This window comes from Eschrichtius robustus, chromosome 2 (genome assembly GCF_028021215.1).
Source record: "Eschrichtius robustus isolate mEscRob2 chromosome 2, mEscRob2.pri, whole genome shotgun sequence".
Lineage (NCBI taxonomy): Eukaryota > Metazoa > Chordata > Mammalia > Artiodactyla > Eschrichtiidae > Eschrichtius > Eschrichtius robustus.
In genome coordinates, this window is record NC_090825.1 from 76,673,030 (window position 1) to 76,685,339 (window position 12,310).

A 12,310-nucleotide genomic window follows, 5' to 3' on the forward strand; every position below is an offset into this window, starting at 1 on the left:
CCCTGTCTGATGTCCATTGGTCTTCTTGGGACACGGTGAAATCCACCCTGAGTAAAGTATGTAATCTCTCATCCTATGTGATCTCCCACAGAAATTACCCATGAATTCAAACACTGGTTGCCACTACGTGAATACAGTAATGTTGGGTGTTACTAACACAGGGGAAAGATTCGGTAATGGGAATCCGAAAAAGGCCCTTCACTGCAGCCATTCAGAAACCCCCTCAAGGGGGAGGCTAATGATGTGAAAAAGCCATATCAAAGAGGAAACAGAGTTAAGAAGTTGAAGGAAGAAGCTCACTCTTCTCCCAATCTATCGAACTCCCCCTGGGTTTCCTTCCTTCCCCAGCAGGCCCCTTGATCAGTCAACTCAATCACCTGTACCAGCTTCCCTAATTCTCTTACCTCAAGGTCCTTATACCTTAATCCTACCCTATCGATCTCTAAACTTGGATCAATTCAACAGTTTACTTTCTCTACCATTACTGCTACAAAGCTGAGGACTACTGGAGAAATCTCACAACTTCATCTGCTGGCAGTATTACATATGTCAAGCTTCTGTAGATGGAATAACGTCCCCCACAAGGATGTCACGTGCCAACCCCCAGAATCTAGGAACATGTGACCTTATATGGCAAAAGGAACTTTGCAGGTGTGATTAAGTTAAGGGTCTTGAAATTAGGAGACTATCCTGGATTATCCAAGTAGGCCCAAGGGTCAATCAACAGAAAAGGTGGGACAATAGAAGCAGAGAGGGAGCGATGTGCTTTGAAGATGGAGGAAAGGGCCATGAGCCAAACGATGCAGGTGTCCTCTAGAAGCTGGAAAAGGCAAGGATACAAATTCTCCCCTCAATCTTCCAGAAGCAGCAGAGCCCTGCAGACACCGTAATTCTAGTCCCATAAGACTCATTTCAGACTTCTGAGGCCCAGAACTGTAAGATAATAAGTATGTGTCTTTCCCAGGTGGCTGCCGAAGATGGCAGAGGGGCAGATGGAGCTCAATGGCTGATGCCATCTCCTGGCCAACCAGGGGCATCATGACCAAGGAGGTACTGCTTGGCCAGAAGGTGGTGTTTGTATGTTGTGAGGGCATCAGCATTTCCGGCAATTTCTACAGAAACAAGGGCAGACCATTCGAGGTATGCTGCCCAACAAGACCAAGCGAGACTAGGGTCCCTGGACCACCACAAGGTGTTTGATGGGATCCTGCTGCCCTATGATAAGAAAAAGTGGATGATGGTTCCTGCTGCCCTCTAGGTTATGCATCTGAAGTCTATATGAATATTTGCCTACCTGGGGTGCCATGTGATTGGCTGGAAGTACCAGGCAGTGACGGCCACCCTGAAGGAGAAGAGAAAGGAAAAGGCCAAGGTCCATTACTGAAAGAGAAAACAGCTCATGAGGCTATGGAAACAGGATGAAAAGAACATGTAAAGAAAATCAACGAATACACAGATGTGATCAAGAACTATGGACTCCTGGGCTGAGCCCAGTAAAGACTGGTTATTCCTCTTGCTTGGCCTGGCCTGCCTTTCCTTCATCACTGCCCTGGATGTGGGGATCCAGGGGCGGCCATCCAGGGGACAAGACAGCCTGGGACTTAGGAAGCTGGGGGCACAGAAGGGACCTTAGTCACTGTTACCGTTTAAGAAAGGTCTTTCTTTTAAAAATTTACTTTACACAGCGCTAACGGTTGTGCAGACAAAATTTGCCTACAATCCACTAGTTCATGACAGAGTTTTTAAAAACCAACAGTAGGAACAACTTTAGTTCCAATATTTGCACAAGTGAGCTGGAAAACTAATTGGAGGAGAACACTGAATTGTGAATGAGGCATCTCTTTCAACTTCTTACATGGTCATATGTTATCCTCTGAAGCTGTTAGAGTGTGAGAGACGCCATGGGACAGCATGAGCCCAGTGTCGCACAGAGCTATTTACAGATGGAGACGGGAAAGACGTGCAACCAAGAGCTTCGAGGCATGGCCCTTGTTGCTTCCCGGTATTTTGCGACCAGAGGTGAATAAAGTAAAAGGAAGTAAGTAAATAAATAAATAAATCAGTTTTGTTTTAAGCCCATCAAGTTTGTAGTAATTTGTTACAGTGGCAGTAGGAAACTAATAGTTTCTAACTTCAGATGAGTCTCCGAACTCTCAGAAATTGTGGTGGAGAGACTTCAACCATGACTGCTATCAATTCCTCCCCCCACCCCCCCCCCACCCCGTATGCACCGGCTGTTCTCCACATCAACAGGTGGAATCTATTTTCCGCGCCCCTTAAACCTGGGCTGGCCTCGTCACTTGCTCTGACCAACAGAGTAAGGTGGAAGTGACACTGTGCCGATCCCTGGCCTGCCCTTTAAGCAGCTCCTGCTTGCTCCCTCTCGGTAGCCAGCCACCATGGACGAAGTCTGACTATCCTGAGACCAGCATGCTGTGAAGGAGTCTGAGCTGTTCTAGGCATCCCAGCTGAGGCACCAGATGCAGAATCATCTCCACGTGGAGAACTGCCCAGCTGAGCCTAGCCCAGATTACAGAATCACAGATAATACGTGGCTGTTCTTTTAAGCCACTGTTGTGGGTGGTTTGTCACCAGCCAATAAGTAACTGAAACAATAATACTTTCTACGTGCCACTAGTAACTTCTCCCATTCCTTTACCTAGCTCTCTCTGCAGCTGATCTTTGCCCCGACTTCAGAGATGTTCTGGCTCCTCCCACATATCTTCCATTGGCTTCAACCCTAAATTCCCCTACCATATGCATAGCTACAGTGACTTTTCTTAGAATTTCTCAGATTTACCCTTAGTGATCTAATCCCTTTCTGCCTCTTTCAAAATTTAATCTTTCTGTATGCTCAGTTACTGTTATTCTTCACGGGCTCCTTTCTTTAGTCTACAGACACCCCCAGGTTGAACCCAAACTCTTTTCTTTTTTTTTTTTTTATAAATTTATTTATTTATTTATTTATTTATTTATTTATTTATTTTTGGCTGCATTGGGTCTCAGTTTCTGTGTGAGGGCTTTCTCCAGTTGCGGCAAGCGGGGGCCACTCTTCATCGCAGTGCGCGGGCCCCTCACTATCGTGGCCTCTCCTGTTGCAGAGCACAGGCTCCAGATGCGCAGGCTCAGTAGTTGTGGCTCAAGGGCCCAGTTGCTCCGCGGCATGTGGGACCCTCCCAGACTACTGCTCGAACCCGTGTCCCCCGCATTGGCAGGCGGACCCTCAACCACTGCACCACCAGGGAAGCCCCCAAACTCTTTTCTTAAAATAACTCTTCAAGTTATTGCCCTATTTCTTTCCTTTTGTAGTTCACACCTTTTGAGAATAGTCTACACGTGTCATGTCCACATTTAATGCTCAGCCAGGTAGTGGGTTAAACCAGCTAAAGGACATAATAAGGGTGGACCAGAGGCATGTGGGAGTGGGGCAGGGAGTATTGGGGAGGGAGGTCCATTATTTAAACAGGATCCAGTTGCCAACACCAGTCAGTGAAGTTGTGTACATGCCAAGAAGTTGGAGAAGCATCAGGGAGAGGACAAATCTGTAGGGATAAATGTACTGTACAGGTTGAGTCAAAGTCCCAGGGAAGCCATAGAGAGGGGATTCAGTCCAACTAACCCAGCAAGGAGGTGCAGAGTTGAATCCTCTATAACTCGGTTGTGCATGATTGCTCTTGTTCCATAGACAGACAGGCCACTCTCTCACAGCAGAACTTGGCTTCCCCAGGCTTTCTACTCAGTAGTGAGAGCCCCATCCCTCTACTTAATGGACTACACTCAGAAAACAGTTAAGGCTTGCATGCCTACAACAAATCAACATTTCTAAATAAAATAACATTGAGGTAACATTACCAAGTTAATTACTATGATTTTTCTCTTAAGGCATATTCACTTTGTGCAATACATAACCCAAAATCTGCAAATCAGGTTTCCCAAAATAATAAATGCTAACATTTGTGCCTTCCACTAGTAGGGTGAAATTGGTAAGAGCATGTTCTTTGGAATAAGACTGTGTGGTATACAGTCAAGTTCCTCAACCCAGAAACAAAACTCCACATCTTAATGCTGGAAACTGAAGGTGTTATCTTATGTGGCAAAGGGAAATTAAAGTTGCAGATAGAATTAAGATTGCTAATCAGCTGACCTTAAAATAGGGGTATTATCCTGGATTATACAGGTAGGCAATGTTATCACAAGGGCCCTTAAAAGCATATGAGGAAAGAAAGGGAGGAGGTGAGAGTGATGCAATGTGAGAAGGACTCAGCTTGCCTTTGCTGGCTTTGAAGTTGGAGGAAAGGGGCCAGGAGCCAAGGAATGCAGGCAGCATCTAGAAGCTGGATAAAGGCAAGGAAACGAATTCTCCCCTGGAGCCTCCGAAAAGGAATGCAGCCCTGCTGACACCTTGATTCTAGTCCAGTGAGACCTTTGTCAGACTCGTGACCTATAGGAATATAATGAATACGCATTGTTTAACCTGCTAAATTTGTGGCAATTTGTTATGGCAGCTGGAGAAAACTAATACTGACTACACTGTTCAAATCCTGACTATCATTTATCACTGGTGGGACTTACAGAATGTTAATTAATTTTTCTATTCCTGTTTATTTATCTGTAAAATGAGACTAACAATACTATCTACTTGAGGATTAAATGAGATAATACATATACCATTTAGAATAATGCCAGATACATAGTAAATGCTCAAGAAATGTTAAATATTGCTATTGTTGTTTTGTATTTACCTTCCTCTTTGATTTTTATCATGAGATTTCACCTGAGAACCATACTTCAAATAATGTTTTCCTACATCCATTTAAATAGCACAGGAAAAATGCCTACTAAATGTTTAACAGCTTTAAGATCCTGAATTGACTGGAGTACCTTCTTAGGATGTTGTTTTCAGCTGTGAACATCTAACTCATCTTGCTCGTTTCTAACGTGCTACAACAAGCTGTGCTAACACCATATTTTAAAAGTACTTTCTTACTTCTTGAGGACTTAATTATAATGCTGCTGGTTGATGAGTTTGCATTTTAAGCCAAGACCCTGAAATAAACACAATCATTTCAGTTCTTGATACAACTGAGTGAAAGTGCATTCTCTGATTAGCTTGTCAGCCTAAGGGTGCACCATGACAATGGGATAAAATTAACCACACTTGCCAATGACCTGATTCTCATTACAGATTTTGGCAGTTTCTGAACTTTTAATTCTTTATGAAGTATACTGTGTTTGATATATTTGGTGTGTTTACAGTACATCTAGCCCTTTTATTTGAGAAATGTAACGTGTTTTCAGTATTTGATTAACTTAATTTACATTTTCAAAAGAGAAAAATTTTGTTAGGTACATAAAACATAAAATCCTTTTATTTTTAATAAGTTCTGAAATCCCCTAAGAGATCACAACCCTAAACAAAATCCATCTTCATGCATACAAAGCATAAAAAAGAGCTGGTTTTGCATTAGTCTGAAGAGTCCCACCCTTATACTCTTTTTTTTTTTTTTTCTTTTTTATTTATTTTTGGCTGTGTTGGGTCTTCGTTTCTATGAGAGGGCTTTCTCTAGTTGTGGCAAGTGGGGGCCACTCTTCATCGCGGGGCGCGGGCCTCTCACTATCGCGGCCTCCCTTGTTGCAGAGCACAGGCTCCAGATGCGCAGGCTCAGCAGTTGTGGCTCACGGGCCCAGCCGCTCCGCGGCACGTGGGATCCTCCCAGACCAGGGCTCGAACCCGTGACCTCCGCATCGGCAGGCAGACTCTTAACCACTGCGCCACCAGGGAAGCCCCCACCCTTATACTCTTAATGGTGATTAATAACAGGAAGCTCTTTTATTATGATTGACAGCAATATACATAAAAAAATACCACAGAGCATTGTTTAGAAAAGAGGTTTTAGGGCTTCCCTGGTGGCACAGTGGTTGAGAATCTGCCTGCTAATGCAGGGGACACGAGTTCGAGCCCTGGTCTGGGAAGATCCCACATGCCGCGGAGCAGCTGGGCCCGTGAGCCACAACTGCTGAGCCTGCGCGTCTGGAGCCTGTGCCCCGCAACGGGAGGGGCCGCGATAGTGAGAGGCCCGCGCACCGCGATGATAGAGCGGTCCCCGCACCGCGATGAAGAGTGGCCCCCGCTTGCCGCAACTAGAGAAAGCCCTCGCACGAACCGAAGACCCAACACAGCCAAAAAAATAAATAAAAATAAATAAAGTAGCTATAAAAAAAAAAAACAATCGAATTCGTGCTCTGCAATTCAGTTTAAAAAAAAAAAAAAAAGAAATATTTTTTAAAAAAAAGAAAAGAGGTTTTAGTCATGCACTACATCTTTGTTAATTTCAATGGTAGGTGAAAGAGAATGGATTGAGCTTTCTGGCTTGCCATTCAGTCATTCATTTATTCATTCTTTCAACAAATGTTTGTTAAGCTCATGCAATTTTCCAGGAATTATGAATCTCCCTCAAAAGCTAAATCACATATTGTTTAGGAACATATACACATGTGATTAAATTGATTTTTTTTAAAGTCTTTTATTTTTATATTTATTTTTTTAAAATTATTTTTGGCTGTGTTGGGTCTTCGTTTCTGTGCGAGGGCTTTCTCTAGTTGCGGCAAGCGGGGGCCTCTCTTCATCGCGGTGCGCGGGCCTCTCACTGTCGCGCCCTCTCTTGTAGCGGAGCACAAGCTTCAGACGCGCAGGCTCAGTAGTTGTGGCTCACGGGCCTAGTTGCTCTGTGGCATGTGGGATCCTCCCAGACCAGGGCTCGAACCCGTGTCCCCTGCATTGGCAGGCAGATTCTCAACCACTGTGCCACCAGGGAAGCCCTAAATTGATTTTTAAAACACACAAAATTTAGAATAGTGTCACCTCTGGGAGAGGCAGAGATGGGATGCGCAAGGAGTATGCAGGTAATCCCAAAGGTATGGATGGTAGGTCCTCAGGTGTTTGTTCTATTATTATGTTTATGACATGCATATACTCTACTTACGTTCTTTTGGTGTATCAAATATTTATTTTAAAAAGAAACAACTAGTGTCTGCTTTAAGGAGCTTGTAGCCTTGTGTGGTCACTTAACTATTTCTTATATCTTGCACTGTAACCACAGCCTCTCACTCCTCCATGCTTAGAAGTCTGTCACCCCTTTTTATGGAAAAAATCAAACTGTATGCACTTAAATTTTTTAAAAATTCTTAATTAAAGAGCATTATGAACTCACAAGTGATTGTCTATCCTGAATTCAGAGGTTCAAGGATCATTGCCACCTAATGAGAAGAGCAATGGCTGCACTTGGTTCTTGCCTGCTTGTTTCCTGCTGCTGGAGCTCAAGGCAGGGTCAGCCCCTGGCACACCTCATGTCTAACACAGGGCTGAATAGTCGAAAAGCGTTTCTAGACCCATTTCTAGCACTAGCTCGTTGTGTGATCTTATGCAAGTAACCAAACATTCTGTGGGGTTTTTTAATATATATGTGGAATCTAGAAAATTGGTACAGACGAACCTCTTTGCAGGGCAGGAACAGAGATGTAGACATAGAGAACGGACATGTGGACACAGTGGGGGAAGGGGAGGGTGGGATGAACTGGGAGATCAGAATTGACATATACACACTACCATGCGTAAAACAGATAGCTAGTGGGAACCTGCTATAACGCACAGGAAGCTCAGCTTTGTGCTCTGTAATGACCTAGATGGGTGGAAGGAGGGGTGGGGGTGGGAGGGAGGTCCAAGAGGGAGGGGATATAGGTATACATACAGCAGATTCACTTCACTGTACTTCACTGTACAGAAACTAACACAACATTGTAAAGCAATTATACTCCAATAAAAAAAACTACTATGATGAGTATTCTTATTACAAGCATGTGAATTTAATAAACATTTCTAAAGGAGTTTGTGCTTATAATTCGATACAAATAATAAGATGCAAGAGCATAGTGTGGCAGAAAAAAGGTAGATTTGTAGCCAGACAAGCTTGGGTTCAAACTTTGGCTCTGTTTGTTATTGTCTGTGTCATCTCTGTCAAGTAACTTCATTCTTTCGAACCTCTGTTTCTTCACCTGTAAAATGGGATAATAATACTAGCCTCATAGGACTGTTGGAAAGGTTAATTAAAATATGATAGAAGGGTTTTTGGAGGGACCAAGATGGCTGAGTAGAAGGACATGCTCTCACTCCCTCTTGCAAGAACACCAGAATCACAACTAGCTGCTGGACAATCATCGAAAGGAAGACACTGGCACTCACCAAAAAAGATACCCACATCCAAAGACAAAGAAGAAGCCACAATGAGATGGTAGGAGGGATGCAATCACAGTAAAATCAAATCTCATAACTGGTGGGTGGGTGACTCACAGACTGGCGAACACTTATACCACAGACGTCCACCCACTGGAGTGAAGGTTCTGAGCCCAACGTCAGGCTTCCCAACCTGGGGGTCCGGCAATGGGAGGAGGAATTCCTAGAGAATCAGATTTTGAAGCCTAGTGGGAATTGATTGCAGGACTTTGACATGACTGGGGGAAACAGAGACTCCACACTTAGAGGGCACACACAAAGTAGTGTGTGCATCAGGACCCAGGGGAAGGAGCAGTGGCCCCAGGGGAGACTGAACTAGACTTACCTGCTAGTGTTGGAGGGTCTCCTGCAGAGGCAGGGGGTGGCTCTGTTTCACCATGGGGACAAGGACACTGGCAGCAGAAGTTCTGGGAAGTACTCCTTGGCATGAGCCATCCCAGAGTCCACCATTAGCCCCACCAAAGAGCCCAGGTAGGCTCCAGTGTAGGGTTGCCTCAGGCCAAACAACCAACAGGGAGGGAACCCAGCCCCACCCATCAACAGTCAAGTGGATTAAAGTTTTACTGAGCTCTGTCCACCAGAGCGACAGTCAGCTCTACCCACCACCAGTCCCTCCCATCAAGCCTCTTAGATAGCCTCATCCACCAGAAGGCAGACAGCAAAAGCAAGAAGAACTACAATCCTGCACCTGTGGAACAAAAAGCACATTCAAAGAAAGATAGACAAGATGAAAAGGCAGAGGGCTATATACCAGATGAAGGAACAAGATAAAACCCCAGAAAAACAACTAAATGAAGTGGAGATAGGCAACCTTCCAGAAAAAGAATTCAGAATAATGATAGTGAAGATGATCCAGGACCTCAGAAAAAGAATGGAGGCAAAGATCGAGAAGATGCAAGAAATGTTTAACAAAGACCTAGAAGAATTAAAGAACAAACAAACAGAGATGAACAATACAATAACTGAAATGAAAAGTACACTAGAAGGAATCAATAGCAGAATAACTGAGGCAGAAGAACGGATAAGTGACCTGGAAGACAGAATGGTGGAATTCACTGCTGCGGAACAGACTAAAGAAAAAAGAATGAAAAGAAATGAACACAGCCTAAGAGACCTCTGGGACAACATTAAACGCAACAACATTCGCATTATAGGGGTCCCAGAAGGAGAAGAGAGAGAGGAAGGACCAGAGAAAATATTTGAAGAGATTATAGTCGAAAACTTCCCTAACATGGGAAAGGAAATAGCCACCCAGGTTCAAGAAGCGCAGAGAGTCCCATACAGGATAAACCCAAGGAGAAACACGCCGAGACAGAGTAATCAAATTGGCAAAAATTAAAGACAAAGACAAATTATTGAAAGCAGCAAGGGAAAAACGACAAATGACATACAAGGGAACTCCCATAAGGTTAACAGCTGATTTCTCAGCAGAAACTCTACAAGCCAGAAGGGGATGGCATGATATACTTAAAGTGATGAAAGGGAAGAACCTACAACCAAGATTACTCTACCCGGCAAGGATCTCATTCAGATTTGATGGAGAAATCAAAAGCTTTACAGACAAGCAAAAGCTAAGCGAATTCAGCACCACCAAACCAGCTCTACAACAAATGCTAAAGGAACTTCTCTAAGTGGGAAACACAAGAGAAGAAAAGGACCTACAAAAACAAACCCAAAACAATTAAGAAAATGGTCATAGGAACATACATATCAATAATTACCTTAAACGTCAATGGATTAAATGCTCCAACCAAAAGACACAGGCTTGCTGAATGGATACAAAAACAAGACCCATATATATGCTGTCTACAAGAGAACCACTTCAGACCTAGGGACACATACAGACTGAAAGTGAGGGTATGCAAAAAAGATATTCCCTGCAAATGGAAATCAAAAGAAGGCTGGAGTGGCAATACTCATATCAGATAAAATAGACATCAAAATGAAGAATGTTACAAGAGACAAGGAAGGACACTACATAATGATCAAGGGATCAATCCAGGAAGAAGATATAACAATTATAAATATATATGCACCCAACACAGGAGCACCTCAATACATAAGGCAACTGCTAACAGCTATGAAAGAGGAAATCGATGGTAACACAATAATAGTGGGGGACTTTAACACCTCACTTATACCAATGGACAGATCATCCAAAATGAAAATAAATAAGGAAACACAAGCTTTAGGGACTTCCCTGGTGGCATAGTGGCTAAGACTCTGTGCTCCCAATGCAGGGGGCTGGGGTTCGATCCCTGGCCAGGGAACTAGATCCCACATGCATGCTGCAACTAAGAGTTCACATGCCCCAACTAAGGAGCCCACATGCAGCAACTAAGACCCGGCACAACCAAATAAATAAATAAATATTAAAAAAAAAAAAACAAGCTTTAAATGACACAATAGACCAGATAGATTTAATTGATATTTATAGGACATTCCATCCAAAAACAGCAGATTACACTTTCTTCTCAAGTGTGCACGGAACATTCTGCAGGATAGATCACATCTTGGGTCACAAATCAAGCCTCAGTAAATTTAAGAAAATTGAAATCATATCAAGTATCTTTTCTGACCACAACGCTATGAGATTAGAAATCAATTACAGGGAAAAAAACTTAAAAAAGACAAACACATAGAGGCTAAACAATACATTACTAAATAACCAAGAGATCACTGAAGAAATCAAAGAGGAAATCACAAAATACCTAGAGACAAATGACAATGAAAACACGATGATCCAAAACCTATGGGATGCAGCAAAAGCATTTCTAAGAGGGAAGTTTATAGCTATAGAAGCCTACCTCAAGAAACAAGAAACATCTCAAGTAAACAATCTAACCTTACACCTAAAGGAACTAGAGAAAGAAGAACAAACAAAACCCAAAGTTAGCAGAAGGAAAGAAATCATAAAGATCAGAGCAGAAATAAATGAAATAGAAACAAAGAAAACAATAGCAAAGATCAATAAAACTAAAAGCTGGTTCTTTGAGAAGATAAACAAAATTGATAAACCATTAGCCAGACTCATCAAGAAAAAGAGGGAGAGGACTCAAATCAATAAAATTAGAAATGAAAAAGGAGAAGTTACAACAGACACCGCAGAAATACAAAGCATCCAAAGAGACTACTACAAGCAACTCTATGCCAATAAAATGGACAACCTGGAAGAAATGGACAAATTCTTAGAAAGGTATAACCTTCCAAGACTGAACCAGGAAGAAACAGAAAATATGAACAGACAAATCACAAGTAATGAAATTGAAACTGTGATTAAAAATCTTCCAACAAACAAAAGTCCAGGACCAGGTGGCTTCACAGGTGAATTCTATCAAACATTTAGAGAAGAGCTAACACCCATCCTTCTCAAACTCTTCCAAAAAATTGCAGAGGAAGGAACACTTCCAAACTCATTCTATGAGGCCACCATCACCCTGATACCAAAACCAAAGACACTACAAAAAAAGAAAATTACAGACCAATATCACTGATGAATATAGATGCAAAAATCCTCAACAAAATACTAGCAAACAGAATCCAACAGCACATTAAAAGGATCATACACCATGATCAAGTGGGGTTTATCCCAGGGATGCAAGGATTCTTCAATATACGCAAATCAATCAATGTGATACACCATATTAACAAATTGAAGACTAAAAACCATATGATCATCTCAGTAGATGCAGAAGAAGCTTTTGACAAAATTCAACACCCATTTATGATAAAAACTCCCCAGGAAGTGGGCACAGAGGGAACCTACCTCAACATAATAAAGGCCATATATGACAAACCCACAGCAAACATCATTCTCAATGGTGAAAAACTGAAAGCATTTCCTTTAAGATAAGAAACGAGACAAGGATGTCCACTCTCACCACTATTATTCAACATAGTTTTGGAAGTCCTAGCCACGGCAATCAGAGAAGAAAAAGAAATAAAAGGAATACAAATTGGAAAAGAAGAAGTAAAACTGTCACTGTTTGCAGGTGACATGATACTATACATGGAGAATCC

General features: G+C 42.5%; 1 pseudogene; it reads left to right on the forward strand.

Moving 5' to 3' along the window:
• The first annotated feature begins 977 nt into the window (after positions 1 to 977).
• Positions 978 to 1,488, forward strand: LOC137758877 (large ribosomal subunit protein uL13-like; annotated as a pseudogene).
• The last annotated feature ends 10,822 nt before the right edge of the window (positions 1,489 to 12,310 follow it).